Source organism: Schistocerca serialis, chromosome 9 (genome assembly GCF_023864345.2).
Source record: "Schistocerca serialis cubense isolate TAMUIC-IGC-003099 chromosome 9, iqSchSeri2.2, whole genome shotgun sequence".
NCBI classification, from domain to species: domain Eukaryota; kingdom Metazoa; phylum Arthropoda; class Insecta; order Orthoptera; family Acrididae; genus Schistocerca; species Schistocerca serialis.
The window spans coordinates 413,079,879-413,099,698 of record NC_064646.1 but is presented as its reverse complement, the minus strand read 5'-3'; the positions used below and the strand labels follow the sequence as shown (position 1 = coordinate 413,099,698).

General features: G+C 40.7%; 1 long non-coding RNA gene across 1 annotated transcript in view; it reads left to right on the top strand.

The window, feature by feature from the left end:
- LOC126419869 (uncharacterized) overlaps nt 1-19,820 on the top strand; it is a 249,292-nt gene that overhangs the window by 50,535 nt on the left and 178,937 nt on the right. The window contains exon 2 of the long non-coding RNA XR_007576013.1: nt 5,955-5,998. This is a non-coding gene — a long non-coding RNA (uncharacterized LOC126419869). The remainder of the gene's footprint in view (nt 1-5,954; nt 5,999-19,820) is intronic.

Here is a 19,820-nt window from a genome sequence, read left to right as displayed (position 1 = left end):
TGTTTTGCCTTCCACAACTCCGATGTTGATAATTCTCATTGAATCCATCGTGGTTGCATGGAATTAACAACTTCAAAAACGTCTTCTTGGAGATAACTTTAAAAACCTTTTGCACAGAGCTACGTTATTATTTTTGTACAAGTGTCCTTTTAACACACACCTGGACCCATAACCTGCTGAGATTTTCTTAAAAAAAAAAAATAGTTGCATATTTGGAAATACATGTGGTTCATGGTGTGGGTTCCTGTAGTCATGTCCTAGTTCATGAACCATGGGCAACGTATGAGTGGCCAAGTAAGTGGTCCCGACAGTCGGGATACCAGTTACTTTGGAATAAGGCTGGGCGTCTCGGACATATTCTGAGTCGTGGTCACCTTTGTGCTCATACGGCAAAGACTAGTAAATCCACCAGTTAGTCCCTCAGCTGTTAGGGGTAAAACCCAATGGGACTCGGGGCAAGTAAGGCTAGCAACCTGCTTCCCTGGTACTTTAAATATGATGCTGGCAACAATCAGAGCAAAATGCCTCGGACCTTTGGAGGTGACGGAGTCCCACCTCTAACTGACAAACCAGGGACTCCAAAGATACGACTTGGCAAACAAATGGTAATGAGATGGGGAGCTATTGATATCAATGGGGGCTACTCTGGGAAGAAGATAGAGCTGGCAGAGGCTGCAAGTAAGATGGGGCTGGATGTTTTAGCTGTTAGTGACATTCGGGTAAGGGGTGAGAAAGAAGAGGAAGTGGGAGAATACAAGGTCTACCTGTCAGGAGTCAAAGCAGGAATAGCACAATGGGGTGTAGGGCTTTACATCAGGAAAGAAATGGAACCCAGCGTAGTTGCAATAAGGTATGTAAACGAACAACTGATGTGGGTAGATTTGACAGTGTCTAGCAAGAAATTAGGATTGTGTCAGTATATTCGCATTGTGAAGGGACAGATCAAGATAAGATGGATAGTTTTTATGAGGCACTCAGTGATGTAGTTGTTAGAGTAAAGGACAAGGACAGTGTTCTGCTCATGGGTGATTTTAACGCCAGGATTGGAAATCGAACAGAAGGGTATGAAAAGGTTATGGGTAAATTTGGAGAGGATATGGAGGCCAACAGGAACGGGAAACAACTCTTGGATTTCTGTGCCAGTATGGGCTTAGTAATCACAAACTCCTTTTTTAAACATAAGAACATTCACTGGTATACTTGGGAAGGCAGGGGAACCAGATCTGTCATTGACTATATAATAACAGATCAGGAATTCAGGAAGGCTGTGAGGGACACACATCTGTATTCAGGGGATTCTTTGATGACACCGATCATTATTTAATCTGCAGTGAAATTGGGATTGTGAAGTCGAAAGTGCAGGAGGTCAGGTCCATATGTAGGAGGATAAGAGCGGAGAAACTTCAGGATAAGGAAATCAGGCACAAGTACATAACAGCGATCTCAGAAAGGTACCAGTTAGTTGAATGTAGTCAATTACAGTCATTGGAAAAGGAATGGACAAGGTACAGGGACACAGTACTAGAAGTGGCTAAAGAATGTCTTGGAACAGTAGTGTGTAAAAGTAGGATGAAGCAAACAGCTTGGTGGAATGATACAGTCAAGGCAGCCTGTAAAAGGAAAAAGAAGGCGTATCAAAAATGGCTACAAACCAGAACCCAGGTAGACAGAAAAAATTATGTTGAAGAAAGAAACAAAGCCAAACAGATAATTGCAGCATCCAAGAAGAAATCGTGGGAAGACTTTGGAAACAGGTTGGACGCTATGGGTCAAGCTGCTGGAAAACCATTCTGGAGTGTAATTAGCAGTCTTCAAAAGGGAGGTAAGAAGGAAATGACAAGTATTTTGGACAGGTCAGGAAAACTGCTGGTGAATCCTGTGGATGCCTTGGGCAGATGGAGGGAATATTTTGAAGAGTTGCTCAATGTAGGTGAAAATGCGATCAGTAATGTTTCAGATTTCGAGGTAGAATGGGATAGGAATGATGATGGAAATAGGATCACATTTGAGGAAGTGGAAAAAATGGTCAATAAATTGCAGTGCAATAAAGCGGCTGGGGTGGATGAAATTAAGTCGGAACTCATCAAATACAGTGGAATGTCAGGTCTTAGATGGCTACACAGGATCATTGATATGGCCTGGGAGTCGGGACAGGTTCCATCAGACTGGACAAAAGCAGTAATCACACCAATCTTTAAACATGGAAACAGAAAAGATTGTAGCAACTATAGAGGTATCTCTTTAATCAGCGTTGTGGGTAAAATCTTCTCAGGTATTGTTGAAAGGAAAGTGCGAGTATTAGTTGAGGACCAATTGGATGAAAATCAGTGTGGGTTTAGGCCTCTTAGAGGTTGTCAGGACCAGATCTTTAGCTTACGGCAAATAATGGAGAAGTGTTATGAGTGGAACAGGGAATTGTATCTATGCTTTATAGATCTAGAAAAGGCATATGACCGGGTTCCTTGGAGGAAGTTATTGTCTGTTCTACAAGATTATGGAATAGGAGGCAAACTTTTGCAAGCAATTAAAGGTCTTTACATGGATAGTCAGGCAGCAGTTAGAGTTGATGGTAAATTGAGTTCATGGTTCAGAGTAGTTTCAGGGGTAAGACAAGGCTGCAACCTGTCTCCACTGTTCATATTATTTATGGATCATATGTTGAAAACAATAGACTGGCTGAGTGAGATTAAGATATGTGAACACAAAATAAGCAGTCTTGCATATGCAGATGACTTAGTTGTGATGGCAGATTCGATTGAAAGTTTGCAAAGTAATATTTCAGAGCTAGATCAGAAATGTAAGGACTATGGTATGAAGATTAGCATCTCCAAAACGAAAGTAATGTCAGTGGGAAAGAAATATAAACGGATTGAGTGCCAAATAGGAGGAACAAAGTTAGAACAGGTGGACGGTTTCAAGTACTTAGGATGCATATTCTCACAGGATGGCAACATAGTGAAAGAACTGGAAGCGAGGTGTAGCAAAGCTAATGCAGTGAGCGCTCAGCTACGATCTACTCTCTTCTACAAGAAGGAAGTCAGTACCAAGACTAAGTTATCTGTGCACCGTTCAATCTTTCGACCAACTTTGTTGTACGGGAGCGAAAGCTGGGTGGATTCAGGTTACCTTATCAACAAGGTTGAGGTTACGGATATGAAAGTAGCTAGGATGATTGCAGGTACTAGTAGATGGGAACAATGGCAGGAGGGTGTCCACAATGAGGAAATCAAAGAAAAACTGGGAATGAACTCTATAGATGTAACAGTCAGAGCGAACAGGCTTAGATGGTGGGGTCATGTTACACGCATGGGAGAAGCAAGGTTACCCAAGAGACTCATGGATTCAGCAGTAGAGGGTAGGAGGAGTCGGGGCAGACCGAGGAGAAGGTACCTGGATTCGGTTAAGAATGATTTTGAAGTAATAGGTTTAACATCAGAAGAGGCACCAATGTTAGCACTGAACAGGGGATCATGGAGGAATTTTATAAGGGGGGCTATGCTCCAGACTGAACACTGAAAGGCATAATCAGTCTTAAATGATGATGATGATGATGATGATCATGATGATGATGATTGGAAATACATATGGTTTATTAGGTACCGGTTCAACACAAAGTACGTACAACAAGAAAAACAATATACAGAAAAACCACACACAGGTGCGTATTACCAACATTAGCACTGCATGTACATTATTATACAACACCAATCGATATTTACATTACAACAATTTATATTAAAGAATTGATACCTATGATCATGTTAACACAGTTTCTGAATTCTCTAACGTGTGCAATTCTGTGACTACAACTTTGAACTGCAGGAGTAGTTTGACTTCATGTTGGATTGTTTTTGGACACCATCCCTGTAGCATCAAAAATTTTAACGTTACAGGTCAGCAGTAGTACTGTGACTGTGTTCATTTTGCTAGGTGAAGTCACTGAAATCTGTGAACAGCTGTCAACCAGTATCTCACTTTCTAAGCCACCTACTGCTACTTTTACAATCGGATTGACATCAGCTGAAATGGACACCAGCTCTCCCCCACAAAACAACTCTTTTATTTTGGCTTTTTTTTTTACCCAACTCAGTCACAGGCATCGAATTTCTATCTTTGTTCTTCCTATTCACCATTGAGTGTGGGAGTCTAAAAGCACACTGCATGAGTGCTGTCCAACCTTGATGGCAGTCATATTTGACATCTCCATCAAATATGAATTTATAAATCATATTAGTGCTGTCCAGAGGCACTCTTGTGTTTTGTAATGAACATTCTTGTTTGAATTCTCTCCCTTGCAGTTCATAAGTGCTTGCTTCCTTGCAGTCTTTCATATACTGTTCTGGAGCCTGAAGTCCTCACACTTGCCACATCAACGAATTTTTATTTCTTATTGTTCCTGTTCCAGTCAGTTGCTTTTTGTCAAACTGTCACACTATCCCAATAGTACCAGCAGCATTTAATCCGTCAGTTATGTCATAATAATAACTGGGGTGCAAGTCAGGTGACTCTTCACACACACTCAGTGGTACAGGAATGTCTCCCCCACTCATTAGTGTCTCCATTCTTACAAAGTTCAATAGAACTTCCCATCAGCTGCCCAACCAAGCTATTCAGCAATCTTGTTCCCCCACTGAGTGCACCTCCTCCCCACCAAGGTCACCTGTGGCAGCTGCTATATACACTTTATTTATGTTCCTCACTATTACTTGCCAGTTTTCTACTTAAAACTGGTCATCAGAATGATTGAAATTCTGTTGCCTGCCGTGCACATCATCATAAGTGGCACGAGACTTCCACCTTCCCGCAGCTCCTGTGTTATATTTTGCACTGTACTGTAAGGGCCATGAGAATATTAGACTCTTTCAAGAAAACGTTCATAATTCTCATAATTGTCATGGAGTGGTGCTACAAGTTCTCACCAAACACAGAATGGTAACAAAAGTTTTATACCCACAACAACAACTGTACAGCCACCCCACATCAGTACTTACAGATTGCCTTCATTGTGCCCTGGACAGGTTGAACTAGTCTTCGGTCCAGAAATGTATGAGCAGTTCTCACTGAATTGCTGTAGACCAATATTCTTTCAAAAATTGGACCTTGATAATTTGTAAATTATTACAGTACTTAGTTACATCATTCACCTGTCTAAAGACATCATCTTTGAATTGCTCTGCTGTAAAAGAAACAGACAGCGAATGAGTTGTAGAAAAGGTAGTAAGAGCAACTTGACTTTCTGCGAGTTGTATCCAAGGCTATATCCTCAAAGTCTTATGTGGATGGCCTTAGCCGCAGCTGGTTCCATGGCTAAGTAAAGATGAGGACAGCAACCAGGCAACAGTCGGTTACTGCTTCACAGTGGGCTAATAGCAACTTGTCCAGAAACACATGGAAGTATGACTTCTTGACATGGCTGGAAGTATGAGAAGATTGTACTGAAAGATGTTAGGCGATTAGCCAGTTTCATCCATAGCTAGTTTCACACTCTTGGATATTATGGTGCAACTTAATGGTATAAACATAAAAAACATTATGAGCACAATGAAACAAACAAAAATTAACAAAATGTAGGCACTAGCAACTTCACTAAGCAAAAATTAATTTATTTCATTACCTTTGTCAAAGTATCATTAACCATAAAGCCACATGACAAGATTAAAATGTGAGGATGCCCCTAATATAACTATAAAATGTAGAAACTGTAGCTTATACATTTGAAATCCGTGGTAACAGCTAAAGAGGCGAAACTTCTAAAATGTAATAATTGTTTCCAGTTTAAAATTTGTTTCATACTTGGAAACTGACTCCTTTTGATGAGCTGTTCCTTGTGATATGCACCTCCCTCTACTCTTTATGTGTAAGGTCTATGTGTTTTGGCATAAAACTTGAAATTTGACATTTCTCTTATGTGGCATAGGCACCAGCACTTAAATCAGTGCCTTTGTTGTCCACAGGTGTGCTCGGTTGTCTTGGACACTCCTAATGTCCCCTGTGACAGGTCAGCCAGCAGCGACAAAGTCATTAGTATCGGGGTGGACACCCATCTTCCAGGCAACAAGAACAGCAGCTCATCATCGACGATGTTTTCTTTTTCTATTGTGGTGGGCATCCGCATACTATAAGCGCAGCCAATACAGTAGCAGCACCACGTGCCGACGTCACGGGCACAGAGAAGACATCACCTATTGACTGGAGACGCTGTGGCTCTGCTGTTACCACAACAGAAACATTACATCATTGGGAGGCTAACATCAGTACAGTCAGAAATGTTTACCTGGCATTTAAAACTGATTTTTGTTTACAATAAACAAATTATTTGAGCAACATGAGAATACTCATTGAGAGTAACGTATCATTGTTTAATAGTTCGCGTAACAACCTTCACTGAGATCAGTGTAGGGCATCTGTTTTAGCTTTGTACTAGAGCGTTAGTTACACGACGATACATGCATTGGCCTATTCACTTTCATTCAGCATCTTGTTCCATCAGAAATTTAACAGAGTTCTTGAAGTCGTTCACTGCCAACCACTTAGCCTATCTGTAGCAATGTATGTTATGCGTCATCAACCTCACAATTTCTTCAGGGCAGAACTCTCAATACAGACAAAGTTCCCAGAGCTTCATGTTTTCGAAGCCATCTTCAGAGTATAACAGTCCTAGATCGAGAGATAATGCCTGAGAAAAGAAACTTATAATAGAGAGGAATTTATCTGTGGTCGTCACAGACACAGCTACAATCTAATAATCCTGACTTTTTTCCCATGGAAATCTTAACACTTAAACATCCCTCTTGACATATTCTGCCTGAGAAAGGCCACACCAGTTAAGTTACCACACTGTATTCATTTGCTTCATCACAGATATTTCACATGAAAAGTCAAAATAAAAAGGAAATAATTTCATGCTTGGCAGAGCGAGTGCACCAGCATACATCGTTGGTTCAGTAAATGACGTGTCACAGTCACATGACTGGCCATCGGTCCCTATCAGGCGACTTCCACAATTGGTGGCCAGAGTCTGGTGTGACATAGGCAAACTCTAGAGCACAGTGTTTTGAGCTGGACCACAGCCAACAGCTCTTTCACACAACATTTTTTGATCTTTTTCTATTACTGAAAGTCAGAAAGTGAAACACATTATTTTTACTCCTCCATTGTAGCTAAATGATACCTTTAGCTTTTAGGGGAATGTAAATACATGTCAGGTATTGCACATCACATAGTAGATATCCACTGCTGTACCAAAACACTATTTCTGGGAAGTTGAATCTTCCCCCAAGTGGTGAGAGGTGGTAATAGCTAATGCATCCTGGAACATTGTCTAACATGATTGGTTTCATGATGCAGGTGTTAATGGCGGGCAAAGGCATAATGTTATTGCGACATTATACTTGTTCCCCACGTTTGTCTTTCCAGAGGTGCATTCGGCACTGGCTTCAATTTTATTCGTATATATTACTTCTCAAGTCAACAACCCTTTTCTTCAAGACATGCTAATCGTACAGAGATGAATGAGGCATCATTAGAAAATTTTTAATCGTTTCTCATACTGCATACCGGTTTTGTGCTAAGACTTACTATTTGTCGAAAATTTTGAACTATCGTAGGCAAAAGGGCATCATAGATGTCCGGCATCATACCTGTAGTTTGTGAAGCTAACCTCTTACTCATTTTATCTTATTACAAATTACGTCTTATTAACTGGATAATTTGTATACATCAGTGTCATAGACTATAACGGTGACCACTGCAGTAGTCCATTATCTCTGTCTGTTGTACAGGTTGACATTCCTATATGAATATGCCTTTCAAAATGACAAAAATATTAGCCACTGCCAACATAAATTATGATTTATGTATTGCTGCTATGGCCTAACGTGCTTACATGAAGTACGAAATGCAATCAGAATCCTGAAATACAGTTAGAATTTATTGAGGTCTTAGTGAATACCAGGTAACAAGCGAATTAAAATTGCATTTGCTGTCACTATAAGCAAGTTACGGGGACAAAGTTTCAAATCGTATTTACCATATCCATTCTTTACTTACAGGGAGTCGCATGTAGCCATTTCAGGACAAACTAAATCAACCAACATTTTTTTATCCCTTAAGGAAAATGAAAAATAAAAAGTTCATGAAGCTCAAATTCTTATACGATATATCATTTACAATTAGATATACTAAAGCTCTGGAAACAATTTTGTTCAAATTTTCTGTGTGGAAATATACAGAAAAGTGTGCGTCATAAATTTATGATTATTATTTCACTTTTTTGGTTTATTTTTAAAGAATTTTTATCGGTTCACAAACCATCTGTATCCCAACTACATTCTTATCCCAAATACTGTCATTATTTAAAACTATGAAAGCACTTAAGTTTCGTACAGGGCTCCTGATGAGTAATAATGTCCAGCCGCATCGAACAGCTCTGTTGGAGGTGCTCTTGGAGTAGGAGGATATTTGGCAAATGAACTGGCCTGCCCCGTGACGTAAATTTCATCGAGCATGTGTGAGATCCAGTAGGAAAACATATTTCAGCATATCCACATTCACCAATGACCATCCAACAGCTGTCAGTCCTGCTGGTAGATGAATCAAACGCACTGCCACAAGAACTTATTACCAAACGTATGGTCAGCATAGGAGGACGCAATAGAGCATGCACTGTCATCAGTGGTGATCACACATTCCATTAAGACCCATGTCCTGCCATTTGTAATACCAGGCGACCATCATGAAACGCGGACACTTAAGTGTAATTCGACTTTGAATGAAGTTATTTCTGTTCTCATTGCGCACTTCTTTCAGCAACCTTTTCTAATACACTGTAGCAATTCTTTCTATGAATAGCCCACATTTCATTGAACCATATTACTTGGCAGAGACACATCTTGTGAAAATTACGAACTTTTTGTCCATAAGGTTTGCACAACAGTTGTATTGCCATGACTTGACACACAATTAGCCAAGATATTGACGATAGTGCAAAACACCATTCACAGTAAGATTCTACACTGCTATTATGTTTCCATACTCAATTGCAATCACAAGGCCACCTGCAATTATCTACCACAACATCAGAATAGCCCATACGCATTCAGATAGTGATGATAGCTCTACATACCGGTCCTGTAGTGAGAGATGACACGGGAGTATGACAAAATTTTTGTTCATCTCATCACATGTCCTACACGATAGTACATCATTTTATTTAGCAACATCAGTTGAAGTAACAATAAATCTCATTGCACCTCTGAGGTAGTGTCACCTTGAGCTACACCTGCACGAATACTCTGTAAGTCACCTTTAAGTGCCTGGCAGAGGGTTCATCAAAACACTTTTACTATTCCTCTACTGTTCCACTCTGTAACAGTGAATGGGAAAAACGGACTTTGCTGAAAAGATATCACTGCTCTGAAAAACAGTATTGTTTTAATGGCTGGCATCATTAGTCATGTAACATGTCCATCTCTCTCTCCCCTATTTTTTGATAATACCAAATGAGCTGCCCCTCTCTGAGCTTTTTCAATCTCTTCTGTCAATCCCATCTGGTAAGAGTACCACACTGTAGTCATACCCTAGCACAGGATGGACAATTATAATGTAGGCAATCTCCTTAGTAGACCTGTTGCATCTTCTAAGTTCTCTGCCAGTAAAATGAAGTCTTTGGTTTGCCTCCCCCAAAATATTATCTATGTGATCATTCCAATTTCAGGAACATTGCATCATAATTATGAACAACACAGGCACTGTAATACTATAACTGTCCACCGACAATTAGCAAGTGTCTTTCAATTAAAAATGTCACTCTTGTATGGCAATATACATAATTAACATATGAATGCTGGTTACAGACACATGATTGACAACATACGGAAATTTGGGTCTGGCTCAGATAGCCTAATGGTAAGGTGACCACTCGCAATAAGTGGGAAATCCGCATTTGAGTCCTGGTCCAGCACAAATTTTCATTATTGTCATTCAGTTATACAGTTGACGGTTGTCCAATGTGTGCCTGTTCCTTTCCACATGGATGCACATCTAAAGGAACGTTGCATTGTACTTCAGAACAACAAAGCCACTGCAATATTTTATTTATCCACCAATACTGGGCTAGTGACTTTCAATTAAAATATCTCTCCTGTACGGGAATATACATAACAGATGTACAAGTGCAGGTTGGTGACATACATGGAGAATACACAGGTAGCTAATGGTAAACTGACAGCTATCAATAAGCTAGAAATCTGCCACAATTCTAGGTCCAGCACAAAAAAATTTTTGTTGTCACTCCATTATACAGCTAATGTTTTTCCATATTTGCAACTACAACTACATTGCATGCACTTGTCTGACTCAGTTCTGTCCTATGGTATAATCTGCAACTTGTTGAAGTTTAAATAAAAAAAATATGATTGCTACAGAAGTTGAAATAAGAACATTTTGTCAAGTTGACAAGTAAATATCTTGAAGAAGCCTCTTCAGGGAGCTAAGATTTCATATACTTACGTGTCAGTCATATGCTCCATACTGGTATTTCTGGTTGATGATAAAAGTGAATTTAGGGTGAATTCATAAATTCACTAACACAATATTAGAATTAAATATAATTTTGATATAGATTAAATATAAATCTCTAGTTTTCAGAATGGAGCTTATTTATTCTGGTGCAAAACGTTATAATTGGTTATATATTGGCTTATGACAAGAAACTGAAAATATCCAAATATTTAAAGTTGAAATAAAAGAATGTAGTAGCCATTCTATGTGCAGTGTACTCAAGGGTACTCAAGAATATATATTTTGTTTATGTTTGCAAGTATGTGGGCAGCTGGTTGTGGTCTGTATAAAGTTGCTGAAACGCTCTGCTTGAAGAGTTAAATTAAAACACTAGCTAATTAATGTATGGAAGAAGCAGTTTCCTTTTCTTCTTTTTCTTTTTTCAAAGTAGTCATTTCCCTCCTCATTATTATACAAATTTTCATTCTCCTTCGATTTGGTCATGGGTATGTTGTCGCTGTAAAGGTTATCAACTTCCCTTGAAAGTTTTTTGAGCTCAGTGAGCAGCCAAACTTCAGGATTATCCCTGACATAACATTTGTAGCAGTTAAGACTGGAATCATATGACGATACAGTTTGATACACTGCCAAATATGGTACGTGTTTTTCTGTAAATGTGACGTGTGAGGCTGTAGGATTACCTCCACAGTGCGTCACAGGAGGAAGGAGGCATTCAAAGTTGACATACACTACAAACAGGCATTGCTCCTGGCGGTGAGCATTCTTAAACTTTTTGAATTTGTTTTCCTCAGTAGGCGTGGTAGCACCTACCGGGCCATTGGAAATGCAGTCTGCTAGGTACGCCACTAATAACTTGTCTGAGGAGAAATAATTCAGACACCTTAAGAAAATACACTTTTTATGTTACTTTTTTGACAACTGGCTGTAAAGGGGTCGAGACATGTCTTTGATCCAAACATAGTGATAATTATCACCTTCAGAGAAGATCAGCATGTTCACATGCAGCTCACGCTCACCTGCAAATTTTGAGAAATGGAAGGGCCTGGCAACAATGTGCTTGTCTCGCTCATCTGACTTGCTTTTCTTCTCCAGGCCATAAACATGAACCAATATTCCAGTATTTTGTGCCTCAAATTTATGTATGTCCTGCAACTTGATGGGGAAATCAATACCATAAAAGTTATAACACCCATGAATATTATCACCTACACGGTGTGTACTGGGATACTGAGGATGATCTATGTAATTGTAATTTCTCTCACAAGCCAGGACTGATCATGCAAAACAAACCTGGTTGATTTTATTTTCAACATTATTGCATGCTCTCTTGTTAGCTATATCTTTAGGGAGCTTGATATAGCTTGACCCTCCATTTACCAGATCATAGACATCTATATGGATGTCCAGGTGTAGTATTCAGCTGAGTGCTTTAGCTGACCCTCCGACCTCCATCTCGGAAAACCGGACCAGTATAGCACTCAAGGTGGATTTACGAAACCACCCGGCAATTGACATGCCCCGCATTTTCATTCTGAGTCCACCCTGTTGATGATGGTGTTGGGGAGGGGCCAGTCGGTATTCACCAATCCATTTGCCTTTACGCCGATTCTGACAAGGCTCATATGATGATGATGATGATGATGATGATGGAGGAGGATGCTGCAGTGTTACCAGGTCAGACTGATGGGAACAGCCAGGCCGCGGTGATGGTTCTCAATGCTGTTGTTACTGCTGCTGCTGCAGAACTGACCCAATAACTTGAGAGGTGGTGGCTCATTGCTTGGCTCATGGACGCCAGAGCGGTGGTGTTTTGGGCAGCGGTGGCTGCAGTTCCCTCGCGGCAACTAGCGGCATCCTTATAGGTGATGCGTGCCTTACGGGGTGCCGCTTTGGGGATGAAGAAGATTTAGCCACCATTGGTATGTGTGCCACACTGTGTTGTAAAAGAAGAAATAAAAAAATAATAGTTAAGTACATTGCTTACCGCTGCTGGCACAGTGAAAGAAAGAATACTGACGATCTCAAGGTTATAAGCAAACTGAACTTCACATGTGATGTACAAGCTCTATTTGGAGGGAGTACATGGCTCACACTTGCAGTTGTGTGGGGCAATCATTGTGATGCACTGTGGTACATCACAGTAGTTAAAGAAGTAATTAAAGAAGTCTATTTTGGGTGGAATTAGGCGCGGGGATCGTGGGTGGGTACTCTCTGGACTTATAGTATTCAGCCAAGTAATGTATAGCAGCGCGCTGCTGTATATTACTTAGCCCGTGTTGCTGGAAAATCAAACATCTGATAACACTCCTCGCGCAGCTGCACCGGAAGTGACGTCACGATAAGGAGCGCGTGACGTCTTCTCAGCTGGCCTTGGCGCACGGCTGCTGCTGGCTCATTTCACTCGCGGCAGCCGCACTGTTTACATCGCTGTGCTTAAGTTATGATGGCACTTTGGTACATCACAGTAGTTAAAGAAGTCATTAAAGAAGTCTATGTTGTTTGGAATTAGGCGCAGGGATGGTGGGTGGGTACTCTCTGGACTTAGAGTATTCAGCTTACCGCCTAAAGAAGTATGTCATAAAGGGCTTGTTGTTTTTGTTAGTAATGAGTTAGTTGTAACAGATGAAGCTTTTCTGTCAAGAGTCACAATTGTGAGAGCTGACAGTCATATATGTCATTGCAAGGTATCGTCTCCGGTCAAGGTGGAGCCACCGCCTACACCCGAGAACACGGCTGACCAGGAGATTGTTGACATTTGCGAGGAGGAAGAGGATGAAGAGGATGAAGAGACGTCTTCTGCCTAAGTATATTAAGGCAAAAAGAGCAAGACGTATAAATAAAAGGAATAGACATTTGATGCCTATGTGGAGTATGCCTGTAGCCCCAATGTGTCGTGCTGTTATCAGATTTTGGCATACAATAAATATGGGATTCAGATATGGTGGACAGAATTTTGATAATACATTTAAGAAATTTAATTTGGTTCCATTAAAGCACAAAGAGTGGTTCCATACATTTAGGTGGCCTTGAAGCATTTCCAGATGCGAATATTTTAACATGGAAGACATGGAGCATAGCAGAGACAACTGGTCTGTTATCTAAAGTGCCTTATGGTACACTAGTTCCTAGCATGCCTTTTGTGTTGAGTACACGAAGAAAGAAGAAGTTAAACGCCGATGAGTACCTGTTTATATGGGCTAAAGTTGGGAATGGGAATTGTAAAATAAAAATCACTGGTGACTGTATGTTATATTATAGACAGTAAAGTGTGTCCTACCCGAGAACCATCCTTATCTATCCCGTGAGATTTTTTTTTTTTTTAAATAAAAACACTGTTCACATATAGCTATGTGACTTGGCTCGTCTTGGTTGTTCGCTAGGCGGGTGACCTTGAGCGGGACTTAGCCCGCTGGGCTCTCCGCGCGCGCGTCACGCAGGTACATTCTTCATCTTGGAGAATAAAACACACGCACACACATAGGTGTGTGGTTGGTTGTGGATTTATATATAGACTGAGGTGACCAGTGAGAGAGCTTCATTTGGATGGGTAGATAATGAGAAGCTTTTATGGAACGTCACTATTTCCTGGAAGGGATTGATGCGACCATTGTCTCTCTTTCCAAATAACAAGAATGCTTTTATGATTAACAGTGTTTTCAAAAGCATGCACAGGCATGATGAATGCTTTTAACAGTGAGAATGTTTACTGTTTCTGAGACATGTTGAAATCAGGACGTCACGACTTCCAGGAAGGGAACACGTGATGTGCCATTAGGACCATCAGTGAGAATGCAGTTGGTATTATTCCGAGCTATTTTCGTAACCAGGTCCTGTTAGAACAAGAATTTCCATGCAGGCAAGCTCAGACATCACGAAAGCTCTTACAACAATAGCGACTGTTAACTGTTTCTGTGACACTTTACGATTTACGTGCAGGGACTGATATGTAATGGATCAGCTGCCCTGTTACAATTGCTAGGAAGAATGTATCCTGTGTTATTCTGGGAAGCACTTCAAAAGGTTTCTATAGCACGTCAAGATGGAGAGTTGGCTGTTATTTACATAGACATTAGATGTCAGTATGACACAGACAATCTTTTAGCTGCGCCTGCACGGGTGAACTGCTAGAGAAACATCTCACAGTGATGCCTCAGTCACGGTGGCTGGGTAAACACGTATGTAGCCGGAGGTGTCTTGTATGTGGGACAGATGTCCCGTTAGGATCATTAGGAAAAATGCACCCTGACAATCTTCTAGCTGCACCTGCGAACGTGAACTGCTATGCAAACATCTCTTGCTCGGCACTGGACCTGCAGCTATGCATCAGCCACAGTGGCCAGGTAAATATGTGTTTTGACAGGAATTTCGCAAGTGTCATTTATGAAAGAGATGCCAACACCTAATGCTTGCAGGACCCGAATGGACACCAATTGGCCCATCAGCTGATGGTTACATCATCACTTTGCAGGTCAGGCCATACTGGTGCACAAGCGCATTGGACCTCTGTAGGGAACAATTCACTGATATACTGCAGTCGAATTTCTTAACAATAGTTCGAAAGTGATTTCACGTGCAGTGAGTGGTTGCCCACTGCATTATTTTCAGCTGTTTAAGTGTTATGAGCATGTGGGCTGAGTTCTATATATGCATTGACAATTTTATGTGTAGTGAATGTGTCTGTTGCATTATTTTGTGAACAGGTCTGTAGGCTGGGCAATGCATTATTTCAACTGTTTATAATTAGTGAGAATGTCTGCAGAGCGTTTTACATGCATTACTTTGACAATCTACGAGTTGTGTAACTGTACATCAATATACTGCATTATTTCCGTGATTTATATGTAGTTTGCAGCTCTGTATGCTGTGTATTGTGACCCCAAACACATCAGTGTAATAAATAAACTCCGTGAAATCCATCCCTAAATAAATTGTTCCAACTTCCCACTGAAAATAAATAAAGTACAGTCTTTCCTCTCCAGCAGCCCAGTGCAGGATGAGTCCTTTTCCCAGCAATTCCAAGGAAGAGGTGGTGGTCCAATGACTTAGGTCAGTGGAGGTAGCCCAAGTGGCCTATTTTCCTGCCAAACTTTTCCAGCAATTTTCTTTGGTACAGCATTTTATGGGGGAGAAGGGGAAAAAGGTTAGGTTAACGGAGGTAGCTCAATTGACCTACTTCTCCCACAAAAATTTGAACTTCCCACCATGATGTCATTACAATGTTGCCATATCTATCGCCGCCATTTTGAATAAATTTGGCAACAATGCAGAGGGGGGGGTGACGTCGCCCTTGTTCCACTACTGGTGAAGTGGTAGCAAACTATTATTGCATTTGGGGGGGGGGGGGGGAGGTGGCTAAATTTCCCGTCACATAACCACATTTTAACTTTTAAGACACTTTCTGGTGTTGTTGCTCTAGTAAGACCTCTGCTAGTTTCCAACCTCAACTTTCCTCAGCTGGAACTGGTTCTTCATCTCTCATCAAAGGGACATTAAACACCAATATTTCTTCCTGTAGTAGCGGTGTGTTTACAGCTGTCATGCTTAAGTGTTGTACACTTTTCTTTCATATTAGTGTAGCATCCCACATATGTTCAAAAGTAATATGCGGGACTGTTATATTTGTAGTTTCAGTAGCTAAATAGCACACTACAGGTGCAGACATCACGGTATCGACTCTTGGGCAGTACTAAGAACTTTTTTCAGTGACTTTGTTGTAACGGCAACTGGAACAGTCACATTGTTGAAGTGACGGAAACACAGTGGGACCCGCGGAGCAGCCCGCGAATAACAACACAATGGGAAAGAACAGACACGACCAATGAAGGACCTCACAACAACAACAAGAATGGACAACAGAGTCAAGAAAACCAAAAAAGACAACCACGTCCACTCGTAAAGAAACCACGAAAGTAAATACGCTGTCTAATGCGAGGCGATATATCCTGAGACGTATGCAAGGTTAGACTGGCAGGCTGAGCTTATTTATTTTTTTTTTTCTTTATTGTCATTTTACACCTTATACAAGGTGGGCTGGCAGCGAAACAGTACGCCGCTCTTCAGCCACAGGCAGTACAAGAGAAAACAATGGAGACACAGAATGAACATAACGTTGTTGTTGTTGTGGTCTTCAGTCCTGAGACTGGTTTGATGCAGCTCTCCATGCTACTGTATCCTGTGCAAGCTTCTTCATCTCCCAGTACTTACAGCAACCTACATCCTTCTGAATCTGCTTAGTGTATTCATCTCTTGGTCTCCCTCTACGATTTTTACCCTCCACGCTGCCCTCCAATGCTAAATTTGTGATCTCTTGATGCCTCAGAACATGTCCTACCAATCGGTCCCTTCTTCTTGTCAAGTTGTGCCATAAACTCCTCTTCTCCCCAATTATATGCAATGCCTCCTCGTTAGTTATGTGATCTACCCATCTAATCTTCAGCATTCTTCTGTAGCACCACATTTCGAAAGCTTCTATTCTCTTCTTGTCCAAACTATTTATCGTCCATGTTTCACTTCAATACATGGTTACACTCCATACAAATACTTTCAGAAATAACTTCCTGACACGTAAATCTATACTCGATGTTAACAAATTTCTCTTCTTCAGAAATGCTTTCCTTGCCATTGCCAGTCTACATTTTATATCCTCTCTACTTTGACCATCATCAGTTATTTTGCTCCTCAAATAGCAAAACTCCTTTACTACTTTATGTGTTTCATTTCCTAATCTAATTCCCTCAGCATCACCTGATTTAATTCAACTACATTCCATTATCCTCATTTTGTTATTGCTGATGTTCATCTTACATTCTTCTTTCAAGACACTGTCCATTTTGTTCAAATGCTCTTCCAGATCCTTTTCTGTCTGTGACAGAATTACAGTGTCATTGGTAAACGTCAAAGATTTTATTTGTTCTCCGTGGATTTTAATTCCTACTCTGAATTTTTCTTTAGTTTCCTTCACTGCTTGCTCAATATACAGACTGAATAACATGAGGGATAGGCTACAAACCTCTCTCACTTCTTCTCTACCACTATTTTGTTTTCATGCTCCTCAACTCTTATAACTGCCATCTGATTTCTGTACAAATTGTAAATAGCCTTTCGCTCCCTGTATTTTACCTTTGCCACCTTCAGAATTTGAAAGAGAGTATTCCAGTCAACTTTGTCAAAAGCTTTCTCTAAGTCTACAAATGCTAGAAACATAGGTTTGCCTTTCCTTAATCTTTCTTCTAAGATAAGTCGTAAGGTCAGTATTGCCTCACATGTTCCAATATTTCTACGGAATGCAAACTGATCTTCCTCAAGGTCGGCTTCTACCAGTTTTTCCATTCGTCTGTAAAGAATACGCGTTAGTATTTTGCAGCTGTGACTTATTAAACTGATAGTTCGGTAATTTTCACATCTGTCAACACCTGCTTTCTTTGGGATTGGAATTATTATATTCTTCTTGAAGTCTGAGGGTATTTCGCCTGTCTCATACATCTTGCTCACCAGATGGTAGAGTTTTGTCAGGACTGGCTCTCCCAAGGCCGTCAGTAGTTCTAATGGAATGTTGTCTACTCCCGGGGCCTTGTTTCGACTCAGGTCTTTCAGTGCTCTGTCAAACTCTTCACACAGTATTGTATCTCCCATTTTGTCTTCATCTCCATTCTCTTCCATTTCCAGAATATTGTCCTCAAGTACGTCGCCCTTGTATAGACCCTCTATATACTCCTTCCACCTTTCTGCTTTCCCTTCTTTGCTTAGAACTGGGTTTCCACCTGAGCTATTGATATTCATACAAGTGGTTCTCTTTTCTTCAAAGGTCTCTTTAATTTTCCTGTAGGCAGTATCTGTCTTACCCCTAGTGAGATAAGCCTCTACATCCTTATATTTGTCCACTAGCCATCCATCCCTGCTTAGCCATTTTGCACTTCCTGTCGGTCTCATTTTTGAGACGTTTTTGTTCCTTTTTGCCTGCTTCATTTACTGCATTTTTATATTTTCTCCCTTCATCAATTAAATTCAATATTTCTTCTGTTATCCAAGGATTTCTACTAGCCCTCGTCTTTTTACCTACTTTATCCTCTGCTGCCTTCACTACTTCATTCCTCAGAGTCACCCATTCTTCTTCTACTGTATTTCTTTCCACCATTTGTGACAATTGTTCCCTTATGCTCTCCCTGAAACTCTGTACAACATCTGGTTTAATCAGTCTGTCCAGGTCCCATCTCCTTAAATTCCCACCTTTCTGCAGTTTCTTCAGTTTTAATCTACAGTTCATAACCAATAGATTGTGGTCAGAGTCCACATCTGCTCCTGGAAATGTCTTACAATTTAATACCTGGTTCCTAAATCTCTGTCTTACCATTATATAATCTATCTGATACCTTCTAGTATTTCCAGGATTCCTCCATGTGTGCAACCTTCTTTTATGATTCCTGAACCAAGCGTTAGCTATGATTGAGTTATGCTCTGTGCAAAATTCTACCAGACGGCTTCCTCTTTAATTTATTTCCCCCAATCCATATTCACCTACTATGTTTCCTTCTCTCCCTTTTCCTACTATCGAATTCCAGTCGCCCATGACTATTAAATTTTCGTCTCCCTTCACTACCTGAATAATTTCTTTTTTCTCATCATACATTTCATCAATTTCTTCATCATCTGCAGAGCTAGTTGGCATATAATCTTATACTAGTGTAGTAGGTGTGGGCTTCATGTCTATCTTGGCCACAATAATGCGTTCACTATGCTGTTTGTAGTAGCTTACCCGCATTCCTATTTTTTTATTCATTATTAAACCTACTCCTGCATTACCCTATTTGATTTCGTATTTATAACCCTGTATTCACCTGACCAAAAATCTTGTTCCTCCTGCCACCGAACTTCACTAATTCCCACTATATCTAACTTTAACCTATCGATTTCCCTTTTTAAATTTTCTAACCTACCTGCCCAATTAAGGGAACTGACATTCCACGCTCCAATCCGTAGAATGCCAGTTTTCTTTCTCCTGATAACGATGTCCTCCAGAGTAGTCCCCGCCCGGAGATCCAAATGGGGGACTATTTTACCTCCGGAATATTTTACCCAAGAGGACGCCATCATCATTTAACCATACAGTAAAGCTGCATGCCCTCGGGAAAAATTACGGCTGTAGTTTCCCCTTGCTTTCAGCCGTTCACAGTACAGCACAGCAAGGCCATTTTGGTTAGTGTTACAAGGCCAGATCAGTCAATCATCCAGACTGTGGCCCCTGCAACTACTGAAAAGGCTGCTGCCCCTCTTCAGGAACCACGCGTTTGTCTGGCCTCTCA